At 39.6% G+C, this 12236-nt stretch overlaps 1 protein-coding gene across 2 annotated transcripts in view; it reads left to right on the top strand.

Annotated features, from left to right (window-relative positions):
* Positions 1–7079, top strand: part of LOC127413333 (ras-related GTP-binding protein A) — a 40146-nt gene extending 33067 nt beyond the window's left edge. For both annotated transcript variants that reach the window (XM_051650388.1, XM_051650390.1), the window contains exon 11: positions 6620–7079. The gene's annotated coding sequence lies outside the window, so the exon portion shown is untranslated. The remainder of the gene's footprint in view (positions 1–6619) is intronic.
* Positions 7080–12236: the final 5157 nt, after the last annotated feature.

Genomic DNA, 12236 nt, shown 5'->3' with positions numbered 1-12236 from the left:
TTTTAACTTCATGGCTGATGTCTTGATATGTTGCTTCAATATATCCACATAATTTTCCTTTCTTATTATGCCATCTATTTTGTGAAGTGCACCAGTCCCTCCTGCAGCAAAGCACCACCACAACATTATGCTGCAACCCTCATCCTTCACGGTTGGGATGGTGTTCTTCGGCTTTCAAGCCTCACCCTTTTTCCTCCAAACATAACGATGGTCATTATGGCCAAAAAGTTCAATTTTTGTTTCATCAGACCAAAGGAAATTTCTCCAAAAAGTAAGGTCTTTGTCCCCATGTGCACTTGCAGACTGTAGTCTGGCTTTTTTATGGCGGTTTTGGAGCAGTGGCTTCTTCCTTGCTGAGAAACCTTTCAGGTTATGTCGATATAGGACACGTTTTACTGTGAATATACTGTAGATACTTGTCTACCTGTTTCCTCCAGCATCTTCACAAGGTCCTTTGCTGTTGTTCTGGGATTGCTTTGCACTTTTCGCACCAAACTATGTTCATCTCTAGAAGACAAAGCATCTTCTTTCTGAGCAGTATGATGGCTGCATGGTCCCATGGTGTTTATACTTGCGTAATATTGTTTGTACAGATGAACATAGGACCTTCAGGCATTTGGAAATTGCTCCCAAGGATGAACCAGACTTGTGGAGGTCCACAATTTTTTTTTTCTGAGGTCTTGGCTGATTTTCTTTTGATTTTCCCGTGATGTCTGGCAAAGAGGTACCGAGTTTGAAGGTAGGCCTTAAAACACCTCCTATCAGAAGCTAACTGGCTCTTTGACTAAAGGCTTGACATCACTTTTTGTAATTTTCCAAGCTGCTTAAAGGCACAGTTAACTTGGTGTATGTAAACTTCTGACCCACTGGAATTGTGATATAGTCAATTAAAAGTGAAACAATCTGTCTGTTAACAATTGTTGGAAAAATTACACTTGTCATGCACAACTTGACAAAAGTATATGAAATCTGTGGAGTACATTAGAGTCTCTAGTTTGAGAAATAGATGCCTCGCATGTCCTCAGCTGACAGCTTCATTGAATTCTACCTGCTCAACTCCAATTTCATGTACAACAGTAAAGAGAAGACTCAGGGGTGCAGGCCTTATGGGAAGAATTGCAAAGAAAAAGCCACTTTTGAAACAGAAAAACAAAAAGAAACTGTTAGAGTGGGCAAAGAAACACAGACATTGGACAACAGGTAATTGGAAAAGATGGATTATGTTATGGATCTTAACCCCATTGAGCTTTTGTGGGATCAGCTAGACTGTAAGGTGCATGAGAAGTGCCCGACAAGACAGCCACATCTATGGCAAGTGCCACAGGAAGCGTGGGGTGAAATGTCACCTGAGTATCTGGACAAACTGATAGCTAGAATGCCCAGGATCTGCAAAGCTGTCATTGCTGCACGTGGAGGATTTTTTTGATGAGAACTCTTTGTAGTAGTTTAAGAAGTTCTGAACATTTTTTTCAAATTGTAATAGTCAATTTTCACATTATTAATGTCCTGACTATATATTGTGATCAGTTGAATGCCACTTTGGTGAATAAAAGTACCAATTTTATTCCGCCCGTGTATATATTTAAGCAATTTCACATGAGTAAGAGTGCGATATGGCCCTATATCAGCACTGCTGTGATTACCTACGGCACTCGGCCTGTGGCCGAATCACAGCAGTGCTGATTTAGGGCCATATAGCATGATTGTGAGTGTGATATTGCTTATATACAACGGTTCAATGAACAAGTAAATTTTAAAAAAATTAGGAAAAACTGAGTACGGTCACAAAAAATACGCATTTGTGCATAGAACTACTTTCTTACGTGACTGATCAAAATCTGCCTTTGCTGGTTCAAACCAAATGATGCATCTAAGTCTCTCAAAAACATAACTTCAGAATTACTAGTATCATAGCTTGGGCTGTTTCTAACATGTTATTGGAGAAACAAGTGTGTGTGTGTGTGTGTGTGTGTGAGAGAGAGAGAGAGAGAGAGAGAGAGAGAGAGAGAGAGATGGAACATGTGCGATCACCTGTTGATAATGCTGTAGTCTGTCAGTCAGCTTTCTGAAGATAATGTCATTTTGGTAAAATGCATCCTGTTTCTCAATGGAAAAATAGCCGTTCAAGCGGGCGTAATCCTCTCTATTTCATGGTAGCCGCTGCGCAAGAGTCACTATAGAAACCGCAATGTCATCCACCATTTTGTCCTCTCCAATGTGGAAAGTCCTGTAAGATGTAGGCGCCTTGAGTTTGTGTAATTAATCAGTCTGTTGTGTTTCTCATCTGTGATGATCCTAGCTTTAGTCGTGTAGTAATAATACGAGCAATCACGGAAGTGCTGTTGAATATACAGGTGCATCTCAATAAATTAGAATGTCGTGGAAAAGTTCATTTATTTCAGTAATTCAACTCAAATTGTGAAACTCGTGTATTAAATAAATTCAATGCACACAGACTGAAGTAGTTTAAGTCTTTGGTTCTTTTAATTGTGATGATTTTGGCTCACATTTAACAAAAACCCACCAATTCACTATCTCAAAAAATTAGAATATGGTGACATGCCAATCAGCTAATCAACTCAAAACACCTGCAAAGGTTTCCTGAGCCTTCAAAATGGTCTCTCAGTTTGGTTCACTAGGCTACACAATCATGGGGAAGACTGCTGATCTGACAGTTGTCCAGAAGACAATCATTGACACCCTTCACAAGGAGGGTAAGCCACAAACATTCATTGCCAAAGAAGCTGGCTGTTCACAGAATGCTGTATCCAAGCATGTTAACAGAAAGTTGAGTGGAAGGAAAAAGTGTGGAAGAAAAAGATGCACAACCAACCGAGAGAACCACAGCCTTATGAGAATTGTCAAGCAAAATCGATTCAAGAATTTGGGTGAACTTCACAAGGAATGGACTGAGGCTGGGGTCAAGGCATCAAGAGCCACCACACACAGACGTGTCAAGGAATTTGGCTACAGTTGTTGTATTGCTCTTGTTAAACCACTCCTGAACCACAGACAACATCAGAGGCGTCTTACCTGGGCTAAGGAGAAGAAGAACTGGACTGTTGCCCAGTGGTCCAAAGTCCTCTTTTCAGATGAGAGCAAGTTTTGTATTTCATTTGGAAACCAAGGTCCTAGAGTCTGGAGGAAGGGTGGAGAAGCTCATAGCCCAAGTTGCTTGAAGTCCAGTGTTAAGTTTCCACAGTCTGTGATGATTTGGGGTGCAATGTCATCTGCTGGTGTTGGTCCATTGTGTTTTTTGAAAACCAAAGTCACTGCACCCGTTTACCAAGAAATTTTGGAGCACTTCATGCTTCCTTCTGCTGACCAGCTTTTTAAAGATGCTGATTTCATTTTCCAGCAGGATTTGGCACCTGCCCACACTGCCAAAAGCACCAAAAGTTGGTTAAATGACCATGGTGTTGGTGTGCTTGACTGGCCAGCAAACTCACCAGACCTGAACCCCATAGAGAATCTATGGGGTATTGTCAAGAGGAAAATGAGAAACAAGAGACCAAAAAATGCAGATGAGCTGAAGGCCACTGTCAAAGAAACCTGGGCTTCCATACCACCTCAGCAGTGCCACAAACTGATCACCTCCATGCCACGCCGAATTGAGGCAGTAATTAAAACAAAAGGAGCCCCTACCAAGTATTGAGTACATATACAGTAAATGAACATACTTTCCAGAAGGCCAACAATTCACTAAAAGTGTTTTTTTATTGGTCTTATGATGTATTCTAATTTTTTGAGATAGTGAATTGGTGGGTTTTTGTTAAATGTGAGCCAAAATCATCACAATTAAAAGAACCAAAGACTTAAACTACTTCAGTCTGTGTGCATTGAATTTATTTAATACACTAGTTTCACAATTTGAGTTGAATTACTGAAATAAATGAACTTTTCCACGACATTCTAATTTATTGAGATGCACCTGTAAACACTAAGTGATGCTGACTCACTTCACATCACCAAATGGCTCATATTACACACAAAAATGGTCTTTTGCCTCCACCTGCTGGCTAAAATATGTAATGTCACAAAATTAAATGTAAAGAGACAGATAGCTCTTAACACATATGCACTGCTCTTACACTTTAGTTTAGAACGGTACAAACTCATATGGAGTGATACACACAGTGAAGCGTCCGAGTGCTGATGGTGTGAGGCCATCAGTACTCATGGAACGTCTCTCTTCCAATCAGATTCGAGGACTGGAACTAACTGTTGTATGTATATTCACTGCTGTTCAAATGTTTGGGGTCACTTGACTGAATGTTTCTCATGATCTTAAAAACCTTTTGATTTGAAGGCGTATGCTTAAATGTTTGAAATTAGTTTTGTAGACAAAAATATAATTTTGCCAACCTATTAATTTGTTTCATTACAAAACTAAAATTGTATAAAAAAAATATATAATTGTTTTTTTTTAATGGATGACTTGGACCGAAAAAGCAGATAATAAGTTTCCAGTATTGATGGGAACTCCTTCAATACTGTTTAAAAAGCATCCCAGGGTGACATGTCAAGAAGTTGGTTGAGAAAATGTCAAGAGTACATTTCTGCAAAGTCTAGGCAAATGGTGGCTACTTTGAAGATGCTAAAGTAAAACATAGTTTTGATTTATTTTGGATTTTGTTTTAGTCACAACACAATTCCTATAGTTCTGTTTTTGTTCTTCCAAAGTTTTGATGACTTTACTATTATCCTTAAATGTGAAAAATAATAATAATAATGAATAAGTGACCCTAAACATTTGACCGGTAGAGTGTGTGTGTGTGTGTGTGTGTGTGTGTGTGTGTGTGTGTGTGTGTGTGTGTGTGTGTGTGTGTGTATATACAGGTGCATCTCAATAAATTAGAATGTCGTGGAAAAGTTAATTTATTTCAGTAATTCAACTCAAATTGTGAAACTTGTGTATTAAATAAATTCAATGCGCACAGACTGAAGTAGTTTAAGTCTTTGGTTCTTTTAATTGTGATGATTTTGGCTCACATTTAACAAAAACCCACCAATTCACTATCTCAAAAAATTAGAATACTACATAAGACCAATAAAAAAAACATTTTTAGTGAATAGTTGGCCTTCTGGAAAGTATGTTCATTTACTGTATATGTACTCAATACTTGGTAGGGGCTCCTTTTGCTTTAATTACTGCCTCAATTCGGCGTGGCATGGAGGTGATCAGTTTGTGGCACTGCTGAGGTGGTATGGAAGCCCAGGTTTCTTTGACAGTGGCCTTCAGCTCATCTGCATTTTTTGGTCTCTTGTTTCTCATTTTCCTCTTGACAATACCCCATAGATTCTCTATGGGATTCAGGTCTGGTGAGTTTGCTGGCCTGTCAAGCACACCAACACCATGGTCATTTAACCAACTTTTGGTGCTTTTGGCAGTGTGGGCAGGTGCCAAATCCTGCTGGAAAATGAAATCAGCATCTTTCAGCAGAAGGAAGCATGAAGTGCTCCAAAATTTCTTGGTAAACGAGTGCAGTGACTTTGGTTTTCAAAAAACACAATGGACCAACACCAGCAGATGACATTGCACCCCAAATCATCACAGACTGTGGAAACTTAACACTGGACTTCAAGCAACTTGGGCTATGAGCTTCTCCACCCTTCCTTCAGACTCTAGGACCTTGGTTTCCAAATGAAATACAAAACTTGCTCTCATCTGAAAAGAGGACTTTGGACCACTGGGCAACAGTCCAGTTCTTCTTCTCCTTAGCCCAGGTAAGACGCCTCCTGACGTTGTCTGTGGTTCAGGAGTGGCTTAACAAGAGGAATACGACAACTGTAGCCAAATTCCTTGACACGTCTGTGTGTGCTGGCTCTTGATGCCTTGACCCCAGCCTCAGTCCATTCCTTGTGAAGTTCACCCAAATTCTTGAATCGATTTTGCTTGACAATCCTCATAAGGCTGCGGTTCTCTCGGTTGGTTGTGCATCTTTTTCTTCCACACTTTTTCCTTCCACTCAACTTTCTGTTGACATGCTTGGATACAGCACTCTGTGAACAGCCAGCTTCTTTGGCAATGAATGTTTGTGGCTTACCCTTCTTGTGAAGGGTGTCAATGATTGTCTTCTGAACAACTGTCAGATCAGCAGTCTTCCCCATGATTGTGTAGCCTAGTGAACCAAACTGAGAGACCATTTTGAAGGCTCAGGAAACCTTTGCAGGTGTTTTGAGTTGATTAGCTGATTGGCATGTCACCATATTCTAATTTTTTGAGATAGTGAATTGGTGGGTTTTTGTTAAATGTGAGCCAAAATCATCACAATTAAAAGAACCAAAGACTTAAACTACTTCAGTCTGTGTGCATTGAATTTATTTAATACACGAGTTTCACAATTTGAGTTGAATTACTGAAATAAATGAACTTTTCCACGACATTCTAATTTATTGAGATGCACCTGTATATATATATATAATATATGCATGCTACACACATTTTCCATCCTGAATAATATATATAATAATAATTCTCTTGCTTTACTCATAATTGTTTTACTCATTTACTCAGTCTTGTTTTGTAGTACCCAGAGCTTCAGGGAGACTTTAACTTAAATGTGATGTTTGGTTGCGCTGTTTTACTGGTGATGCTGTTTTTTTCTCTTATGCACAGGATTATAATAAGGGTGAACTGCTGCAAATGATTCCAAGGAATTTCTCCAGTTTTGCCAACTTCACTGCATCCAGTGTTTTTTCCATCTGATGTAAAAATGGGTTTAACTCGTTTTATTTTTATTTTTTGCTTCCTGCTGTTGCAATGGGGCAATAGTTCATATTGATACACTCTGATAAGGGAAAGGGATTAGATATTATAATGGCTCCTTAAAATTTGAGTTGTGTCATACAGTAACTTGAGTTACTCATACACAAAAACTAAATCATAAAGTCAACATTGTATTTTTCTGTCTCCATTATATGTTGTTTCATATTGTTTAAGCATTATCAAAGCTTTTTGTACTTTTTGAACAAATGTTGAAAAGGTTGAGCAGAAATCTGTGACTGTAAAATTGGTCTGTTTGAATTACATGGATTACAAATATTCAGCAAAAATAAATACACATGCAATGACTGTCTTTCCATTTAACAAAACCATAATTATTTTACCAACTAAGGGTTTAATAATTTAAAGAAAATGTGTCTCATCAAAACTATTTGTGGTTTCATAGGAGGCTAGATCTGCTTGTATTTTGGCAACTAAAATGTTTTAATATTTGAAATCATTACATCTGCAGTTGGTACAATATAATATAGTGCTCTGCAATTTCGGTTATTGAGCATCTTATTGAGAAAACCTAAGATTACGCTTAAAATGATGTTTGTATAGCCTTTAGTCTAAGCTTATCTTGAAATCTATTTTAAATAACATGTTGCCTGATGTGTTCAAATAATTCTTATTATAAAATCTGTCATATTTGTTACTCGGTAACCCAAACGCCTTCTATCAGCTTTTAAATTCAACTTTTTTTTTTTTGCTACAAAAATATATTTTGAATATTTGTAAAAAAAATATTTATTTTTTTTAAAAACAGCGCCATCCTACAAACAATTCAAGAGCTTATAATAGATAAGTTTAAAGCAAATAAGGGAATCTCTTGTCTCACTAACTTGTCTTAAAGCATGTCACCTCACATCAAAAATCGAAATATTGAAACAAATATAGAGTGGTTTTAAATTTGGATTGACAAAGCTATAAAATAATGTACACAGGCCTCCATAAAGAACATATTTATATTTTTATAGATATACAAAATCGCTTATATTTTCTCTTTACAGCAAGTCATTTATTTGGCTGTAAACTGTTAATGCTTTAGATTTACATATAAGCCTGAACCTAGACTTGAATAACAAGGTTTCATGCTATTGTAATTTTTTTTTTATTTCTCATCCCCCTTTCTCAGTATCCATTTTATGTTTGTAATTATATATTTAGGGGCCAATCAGCATAGGTTATTGTTGGTTTTCTTATTAATATTCCGCCATTGAAGTTTTTGGCATCCCATAGAACCCTTTGGAGGAAAATTGGCACACTGATAGAGGACAGTCTGAACTTATACATAGCAAATTTGGGGTCTGTATATCTATATCAAACCCTCTAGCACCACCAACAGTTCAAAGTTGCACTTGGGTTTATTTTAATAACTTTTTAACTTGAAGGCCTAGAAACAAAATTATTATTAATATTCCTTTATTGATAGCACACGTTCATCACCCAGACATCAATTTGATGTGTGTTTTCATCTGGAAGACATTTTTTTTTAGGCGTTTTCTCATCTGCAATACATTTATAAGACCTTTTCTCTCAGGTGTCAAAAAGACTTTCAGCAGATGCCTTTGAGACATTTATGATTTTCAGTGTTTGTATATTTTAGGGTTACACAGGGAACCCAGTTTCTGTGAATTAAGTCAACATGCCACGGTATGGGTGAGCCTTGCTGAGGGTGAGACGTATAGCAAATTGATCACGCCCCGCATGCAGTCATCCTCGACAAATACAGGTGCGAGCCGGCCGGCACCTTCTCTTTTGCTGACTGGCACCATGCGTTTTCCAGAGTAACCACCCTGTGTGGCATGTTGACTTCATCACAGAACCAGTGTTACCTGTGTAACCCTCTGTTCTATTTCACTTCAGTCATTAAGCCACAGTATGGGTCAACCAGAGAGGGCCACATAGTGCCATAGTTGGCACTATGACCAGGATCACAAATCTCTGGTAACCAAACAATTTTGTTAGTTTCCATTTTAACTGCACAAATAAACCACCAGGTGTTGGACACCTGACCACCCATTTTGCCACTTGCTCTTTGGACTCAGCCTGGCCTCGCAATGACTCACCATAGCAAACAAACAGTTGATCAATTTGCCTTAAACTGTAGATTGTGTGCAAGCAATGTACCTCCTTTGTGCTCTGACTGGGAAAATTAGATGGAACTTACTGTTTAACTGCTTCTTCAAAATCATGAGGAGGGGGGTGAAAATGATCTAGGACCAAAGGTCTGGATTCAAAGGAGCGGAGCAGTACTGTAGTGAACAATGGACAAGATGGCATTCCAGGGGCTCCAGTTTATGGCTGGGCTCTTCTATAACTGTCATGGTGAAGAAAAGTTGCAACATTTTGTTTGGATTGTGGTCGATCAACACAAACAAATGCAGAGCAGCCATTAGATAAAGCTGCTCAGACAACTGCCAGACACCTCTTGCTGGGTAGGAAGGGACTTCTAATTGGTTCACATGTTTCTCAGCACCAAAGTCCTCTGGCACATCTTGACTCCCATCTAAGCTAAGATGGCCATAAAAATTCCTTAGGACCTCCAGATGCAGCATGTTATTTAACTGCCCATGTGGCAGCAGTGACTGAAACAAAGGAAGGCTACAAGGAAAGACAAATTCATCCATACATATGCTTAGAATCCTTAATATTGACATCATCTGCAACACATCAACTCCATTCTCATTTGCAGAAATGTTTATGTTAATTGCAGTTGTGTAATTAAAGCTGCATTACATAACTTTGTGCTCTCTAGCGACATCTGTGGTTGAAACTTAACATTTCAAGCAATTTGCAGAAGAATACTTAACAACAGTCGTGTTTCAGCACTGGTCTTCTGGTGGATCCCTGGACATGTGTGACTGACTAAACAGCATAGTTTATCCAGCCGGAACATGGGACTGCCGGTTCTTCTTTCCTGTGTTTATGGACATGACGTAATGACGCAAGGATGTAAGTCATAAGCCAGCGATCCGGAAGCAGTGCCGAACCTTAGCACGTAGTGTTGCGGAGGCACTCTTCAGAATAATCTCCCGAGTGGGGATTCCAAAGAAATCCTCACTGATCAGGGCACTACGTTCATGTCACATACACTACGTGAACTATAAGAATTATTGGGTATTAAATTGATTCGCACCAGTGTTCACCATCCACAAACAGAAGGGTTGGTGGAACAGTTAATAAAACCCTGAAAAATATGATTCGTAAGTTCATACACAAGGTTGCTAGAAATTGGGACAAGTGGCTTGATCCCCTGTTATTTTCAGTTCAGGAGGTCCCACAAGCCTCCACAGGGTTTTCCCCATTCGAGCTGCTGTATGGGTGGCGACCTCATGCTGTGTTCGACATCATGCAGGAGGCTTAAGAGGAGGGACCTTCAAACAGTAAAAATTAAATTCAGTACGTTCTTGATCTTAGAGCAAAACTCCACACTTTGGGTCAACTAACACAGGAGAATTTGCCCCAAGCTCAAGAACGTCAAAGCCGACTGTATGACAGAGGCACTCGGCTTTGGGAATTTGCACTGGGAGACAAAATGCTTGTATTACTCCCAACGTATGTATTACTCTAAATTACTTGCCAGGTGTTCAGATCATGCCCGGCTCCAATGGTTCCACCGCAAGAAAGATACCAACACATGGATCACCCTGTGGTATCTGGCTCTTTAGCCGTTTAGGTTCGAGGTGGTCCACAGACAAGGGGCGTGGATGGCTGTCGCGGACTTCCTTTCCAGAAATGGGTGGGAGTGGTGGGCAGACCGGAGGACTCCCTGGCCTGAGTCGGGCAGTGGGGGTATGTGGCGGTGGGTTCGTGGTCGAGCGTTTACCTGGAGAGAGATAAAGTGGTAAGGGTGCACACACCTGAGCGCTATAATGTCTAACACCTGTTTCTGATTGCAGTAAGCACTTAGGAGAGTGATAAAAAGAGGGACCACGCCGGAGACGAGAGGAAGATACAGACTAGAGACTGAGTGTCTGTTGCAAGAGAGTGTTTATAAGCTGAAAAGCAGACTTGTGTTTGAGTGCAAAGCTGGAAAGCGATTTCTGTTTTATTTTATTATAAACTGACCCATGTGGAGTGTGGAAACAAGATCTCGCTTCCTCCTTTATCTGACCAACGCAGAACATTTACAGAGGGTTTCAAGAAAAAAGGCTCTGCTCTTATCCAACAACAAATTCAAGCATCTTCAGTTTGCCAGACACTACTGGAACTTCAAATGGGACCGGGTTCTATCGTCAGATAAAATAAAAATAGAGCAAATACCAGAGATGGGTTTGGCGCACACAGAGAGGTAGCCATATGGAAAAGTACCTCATGGCCATGGTTAAATACAGTTGTGCTCAAAAGTTTGCATACCCTGGCAGAAATTGTGAAATTTTGGCACTGATTTTGAAAATATGACTGATCATGCAAAAACACTGTCTTTTATTTAAGGATAGTGATCATATGAAGCCATTTATTATCACATAGTTTGGCTCCTTTTTAAATCATAATGATAACAGAAATCACCCAAATGGCCCTGATCAAAACTTTACATACCCTTGAATATTTGGCCTTGCTACAGACACACAAGGTGACACACACAGGTTTAAATGGCAATTAAAGGTTAATTTCCCACACCTATGGCTTTTTAAATTTCAATTAGTGTCTGTGTATAAATAGTCAATGAGTTTGTTAGCTCTCACGTGGATGCACTGAGCAGGCTAGATACTGAGCCATGGGGAGCAGAAAAGAACTGTCAAAAGACCTGCGTAACAAGGTAATGGAACTTTATAAAGATGGAAAAGGATATAACAAGATTTCCAAAGCCTTGAAAATGCCAGTCAGTACTGTTCAATCACTTAAGAAATGGAAAATTTGGGGATCTCTTGATACCAAGCCAAGGTCATGTAGACCTAGAAAGATTTCAGCCACAACTGCCAGAAGAATTGCTTGGGATACAAAGAAAAACCCACAGGTAACCTCAGGAGAAATACAAGCTGCTCTGGAAAAAGACAGTGTGGTTGTTTCAAAGAGCACAATACGACGAAGCTTGAAGAAAAATGAGCTGTATGGTCGCATTGCTAGAAAGAAAGAAGCCTTTACTGCGCCAATGCCACAAAAAAGCCTGGTTACAATATGCCCAACAACATCTTGACATGCCTTTGGAGTGACGAGACCAAAATAGAGCTTTATGGTCACAACCATAAGCGCTATGTTTGGAGAGGGGTCAACAAGGCCTATAGTGAAAAGAATACCATCCCCACTGTGTAGCATGGTGGTGGCTCACTGATGTTTTGGGGGTGTGTGAGCTCTAAAGGCATGGGAAATGTTGTGAAAATTGATGGCAAGATGAATGCAGCATGTTATCAGAAAATACTGGCAGACAATTTGCATTCTTCTGCACGAAAGCTGCGCATGGAACGCTCTTGGACTTTCCAGCACGACAATGACCCTAAGCACAAGGCCAAGTTACAGCGGAAAA

The sequence above is a fragment of the Myxocyprinus asiaticus genome, chromosome 22 (assembly GCF_019703515.2).
Source record: "Myxocyprinus asiaticus isolate MX2 ecotype Aquarium Trade chromosome 22, UBuf_Myxa_2, whole genome shotgun sequence".
NCBI lineage: Eukaryota > Metazoa > Chordata > Actinopteri > Cypriniformes > Catostomidae > Myxocyprinus > Myxocyprinus asiaticus.
The sequence above is the reverse complement of the archived record's forward strand: the minus strand, read 5'-3'. Positions and strand labels throughout refer to the sequence as shown.